At 29.5% G+C, this 5827-nt stretch overlaps 1 long non-coding RNA gene across 1 annotated transcript; it reads left to right on the forward strand.

Moving 5' to 3' along the window:
• The first annotated feature begins 1126 nt into the window (after positions 1 to 1126).
• LOC149137550 (uncharacterized) lies at positions 1127 to 5585 on the forward strand. Its single transcript, XR_016241674.1, has 2 exons — positions 1127 to 4776; positions 4829 to 5585. It is a non-coding gene; the product is annotated as an uncharacterized LOC149137550 (long non-coding RNA).
• The last annotated feature ends 242 nt before the right edge of the window (positions 5586 to 5827 follow it).

Below are 5827 nucleotides of genomic sequence, written 5' to 3' on the forward strand. Positions count from 1 at the left end.
TAAATCTGTGGAAAGAATTTTTAAAAGTGAAGATTACTCTTAACATAATTTTAATTCAAAATTTTTATAAGCTTATTTAAAATCCTACTTTCATTTAGTGGTTTTTTTTTTTTTTGAATTTCCATATTCCCATAATTCAATTCAAATCAAGTAAATGTATAGGGATTCTACTTACAGTACAAATTCTAAAAACTGAAATAAAATATATCTATGCCTTGTTAGAGTGCATTCTTGCATTATCTGTCCATCCTGTTTCATCTTATTTTGTTCTTTCATAACACTAGTCTACAAAATGAAAGTCATTAAAAATCATCTTAATTCTGATTGGTTATTTTATATTCTGCTTCATGAGCACAATACAGAAAATGACAAAGGAACAAAGTAAAAAACATTTAGAACATCACCATCAAGTCATATTTCAAAAATATACAAAAACCCTCTCAACTTTAATGTAATATACATAAAGGGAAATACACTTGTATAACTTCTCTAGGTTTCATAACTTCTTATCTTTTTTTCTGTTTTTAGCTCCAAAATCTCATTTGGTAGCTTGGTGTCCACATTAGTGTGTCCCTTTGAATTAACTAGTTGTAGCCCACAATTAAATTGACATCCTAATGTTCTTGGTACCTTTTTTCCAAGTCCTCGATATTCTAGTGGAAACTTTCTTTCTGTTCTTTACTGATAGCTTCAAAATGTTTTGGTAAAGATTCCAAATGTGAATCCAAAAAGTGAACTTTCAGGCTTGTGTAATTATCCAACTCTTTGAACTTCAAGTTTTCACAATTTCTTTGTAATTTGGATTTTGATCCTCCTATTCTAAGTTGATCAGCTCACCATCAAATTCTCATCAGAAATCAGTTTTCAATTAGGAGGTGTAGTAAATAAACCTTTCACATTAGGTTGGCACAAATACATAAATCAGTCTCCATCTTTTAATAGGGTTTTAACAGGTAAAGCTGCTTTATTAATCAAAGCTTAATATCAAGTGGTGGCAGCAGTACTTTACCTCAATTCTCTAAGCTAAGTCTGATGATGTTTTTGACACCAAACTCTAGATACTTTTTATTTGGTCATTCCTTCAGGACTCAATGTAAATCCTTGACTTGGTTGTCCCACTCACAGAGAAATCATTGGGTTTATGAACCAGAAATGCTGACTCAATACTTTCTGATACACATGTAATGAGTTGGTGGCATTAATAATAGTTGATTTGTTAAATTCTGGTATGTTTCTTTAAAGTGTTATGAATTAGCAATTGGTATTGATGCATATTTATTATCATTAGGAAGAAGTACTCCTTTTAGGTTTCTTTTAGATGTATCTATAAATAACCTCCATTCTTCTGCCTTATAATCTCTGTCAATTTTAGGTTACTTATGCAATAAATCAAATATTAATATTTCTTGAAATATGGTGCAAACTCTTTTCATTTTAGTATCAAGGTGAAGTTGTGCCAGGATGTAATTTGCTTTTATCTTTTGATTGGGACCTGAACATCCCAACAGTATCTTTGAGTGGTTTGAGGTCTCTTACTAAATGTTTATTCTGAGAGAATATTTCTGTGGATAATTGCTTGAACATGGGACAATTTATTTTTGTTGTTGTCTGCAACATTTTCTTTCTTTAAGAGATTTTCTACATATGTGAAGCTGTCAATAAAGATAAGGTAGATCAGGCCCATATAGCACTAGTTTTGTTGCTGATGAAAGATTAGGATAAACAATATTTTTCTGATTCCTTTTGATGTATCCTTGAAATTTTCAGGAGTAAAAATAATCAATAGTGACTTTTTTTTGTTTATTCTCTGTCACTGGCATACCATAATCAAAAACTTACTTTTTGTCTTCTGTCTTAGTTACTCAACACATGAGCAGACACACTTTCTGCCCTGGTCATGAAGTTTTATTCCAAAGTAGGATTGTTTTTTTGTAAAAAAAAAAAAAAAAAAAAAAAAAAGAAAAAAGGTTTAGTTCTCACTCTATTTTTTTCCATCACCAATTTTTGATGAATATAACAAAGATTAATGCTAACATAATATCTAGATGCTATGGTAACAGTACAAAACTTAAATTTGTAAAGAAAAATTAACTTCAGTATTTGCAAATATTTCACTTATGAAGAAAATACCAATTTCAGGCATAATTAGTATCGTAATAAAATATGCATATGTAAATAATTACTTACTTGCAGAAATTTTATCATCCTTGTGCACATATATTGATATATGCAAAATGATGGAAAAAAGAAACTACTTGAATACCATAGAAAAATATTTTTTTGAAAAAATATTATTCAGAGAAAAGGGTTTCATTTTTAAATTTTGGTGCCCAAAAGTATATAAAAATCACATGAATTAAAACGAAATTTTCAATATACACCCTTGTAGTCTTTTGTTATTTGTATTTGCTTCAAGGACTAAGCTTTTTTTTTGTATGTCTTATTTGTTATTTCATTATAACATCTATAGATCTCTAATCTTGCTGCTTTTAATTAACTGGTCAGTAATTATAATTAAACTGAATTTATATTTAAAATGAAAGGACAGTTTGATTGTAATATCATTACTGAATCAAGTTTCTAAAATTTTCAATAATCAATCTGTCTGCCTCTCACTCACACATACATATAAATATAAATGTGGATTCATTTCATTCATTGTGAAATGGGTTTAAAATAGCAATTTTATTAACTTGATAACGTGTTAGGTTAGTGAAATGTAGTAAATTTACATAATTCTTTGACAATCTCAGATCAACAATCTTATATATTGACTATTCTATCAAAATATTCTGGTGCTCTAGGCCTATTGTTTTTGGAGTTTTAAGCACAGAGGTACCCTTTATTTTAAATATAAATAAAATGGTTGAGTTGATACAGTATTCTACTACAAGATGGTGTTTCATTGTGTGTTCAGCAGTGCATTTAATTCTACATCCTTCAGTTTACCTAGTTATTGGAAATATATACTAGACATTCAGGTAATATTATTAGTGATGCACCGAACTCTTCTAAAGAAGGAAACTTATTTCTTGTTTGTTTAATAGTATAAATCAGAAGGTAAGATTTGCCTCTTCTATTTAATGAGTGAGTATTATACAAAATACCTAAACGATTCATTTAGATTTCATGACTTACCCTCAGAATGGTTTCTACCAGTTTATTCCAAACTGATCTACTTTATGATGCCATTACTATGGGTCAAAAAACTCTAATGGTTTTACAATGTAAAACATTAAAATGAAATTTATAATGATTCTTCATAAGTTTTCAGTATGTGTGTGTGTGTATTGAATAGGTGAAAGCAAAATAAGTATGGTATGGATAATGCTGAGTAGTACTCAAATGGATGGAAATTTAAGCAATAACCTCCTCATCCAGGGTTAGTGCCTCTGTATAAAAAATGAGTTATTAGACCAATCCTTATGAAGCTGTTTTGGAAGTACAAAAGCAGATAAACTCCAGCCAGCTTGAAGTTTATATTTACAGGAGTAAAAAAATACAGATGACAGAATACAGAAAAAAAGAAAACAAATCAGAGGAATTATTTCAAATCTTATCTCAACAGTTGTTTTGGGACAACCATAACTAATAATCACACTCCTGAAACAGCTGTTGAGGTAAGACTGTACATAATTCCATTGATTTGTTTTTTCTTCTGTATTCTGTAATCTGTATTTTGTACTCCATGTAAATATAAACTTCAAGCCTCCTGGGGTTTATCTGCCTTTCTCTCTTTCTCTCTCTCTCTCTCTCTCTCTCATTATATATATATACATATATATATATCTATTGCTAACATATTGAGCTCTGTATTGGACAATGTTTGCACTTGTAAGTTTCTCCCACATTTTCTATAGAGTTCAGACAGCACTGAAAGTTATTACATTTTGTATACGAATACATTTATGTAAACAATGCGATCGAAGATAGAAAGAATGGGTAATGGGTGTATATGCATATTTCAAGAGTTATTGTACTATGTAAAGTTTACTGCTCTAAGGTGGTAAGCATGCAGAATCAGACAAAATGCTTAGCAACAGTTCTTCCACTTTTATGATCTGAGTTCAAATACTGTCAGGATTGACTTCACCTTTCATCCTTTTGGGGTCAATATAATAAGTATCAGTTAAGTACTGGGGTCAAGGTAATCAACTTATCCCCTCCTGAAATTGCTGGCCCTTGTGACAAAATTTGAAACCAATATACTGCTCTTACATTATGATATTTAAAGTCATTAAAAACTTAACAGTTATTTAAAGTTCATCAATAGTAATTGAATATTGTCAAAGGAAGAACAAAGGTCCAACTGATCTAATGAAAATGGTAGTTTGGTTGTCTGGGTTTGTTTTATTTGCATCTGTTTGCTAGTCAGATGTGAACCTCATTCTTACATTAAAATTTGATTGGGAGATTTATATATTTGCAAACCAATATGTTTATCTCTGACTAGCTAACTGCTTTAACAATTCTTTTAACATGAAGAAAAGGTATTTGGTTACTGAAGGATTAGGAGCGCCTCAGTTTTACATATTCTATAATTTTTGTCTTTGTGTTTTTGATAAGTTAGAGGTAACTGTATACTCTGTCATAGTTTAATATTAAATGATATAGTTTACTGTTAAGGTAAGATCAACAAAAAGAACTCCATCCAATGAGGGATAAATATCATTTAATATAAACAGTATAAAGATAAGAGTTACTAAGTTTCTTGCTATGGAGACATGTGGCTAGGCAGGTTTTTATCACACAACTTGTGTCTCCAAGCAATCTCAGGCTCTGAGCACATGGTCTGATCTATTTGAGAAACTCAGGACCATGTGCTCAGAGCTTGAAAATTGCTTGGAGACACAAGGTGCGTTATAAAAACCTGCTTAGCCATGTGTCTTTGTAGCAAGAAACTATTAGTAGTTCTTATCTATGCTGTGTACATTAAATGATATACATAGCAGTATAACACTATAAAAGGATATAGCATGTGTATTAATCAAATTATCTTTGTAAGATATTATTTTTTTCATACCTCTAGTTAAGAACCTTAACTGCTACAGTTAAGGTTAAGGCACTTACAAACAATTTTTTATTAATTTTCTTCTTATTATTCGATAGGACATAAATGTATATATACTGAGAGCTGGTGCTGCGATCTTTTTTTTTGTGCAGCATTTAAGATTTTTTCATTTTTCTATTGTATACTAAGATACAATCTTTGATGTCTTTCATATTGTGTAAACTCAACTAAAATAGGTTTGCTGACTTTTATAATAGGAGTTGGAAGAATGGTACCATACAGCTTAATGCCATATCAATGACTTCTGTTTCCATATGTTTAACTTGTATAGTATTTGTTTTTCTTGTTTTTGTTTTATATTTTTGTTTCCCAGACTGCACAAAATATATTTAAAAAGAAATTCTCAATATCTTGGAACCAAACTGTTTGATGGGAAATAGTTGCTTAAATCTTATGTTATTGTTTCTTAATCTTTTTAATCTCTTAAAATGCCCCAGTTTATTTATTTTAAAGATTTTTTATTGCATTTTCTTTTTTCAGAAAATAACATCAATAAATGTATTTTGCATAGAAACTTTGTTGAGTCTTTATTTTACAATTTCCAACAATTTATATTTTATTTTCGTAATTATTTCATTCTGGGTGGTGTTTTTCTTTGCAAGATGAAATAAATAAGTTTAACTTTTGTGTTATTTTGGCTTACTGTCAGAATAAATGTATCTGTTTTGAAAAATACTCAAGTTAACAAGTTTTTCATTTTCACATTATTACTATTTTTTTAATAATTTTTTTTTCAGTTTTAAGAAATTTGCAATT

Source organism: Octopus bimaculoides, chromosome 1, assembly GCF_046866305.1.
Source record: "Octopus bimaculoides isolate indiv1 chromosome 1, ASM4686630v1, whole genome shotgun sequence".
Classification (NCBI taxonomy): domain Eukaryota; kingdom Metazoa; phylum Mollusca; class Cephalopoda; order Octopoda; family Octopodidae; genus Octopus; species Octopus bimaculoides.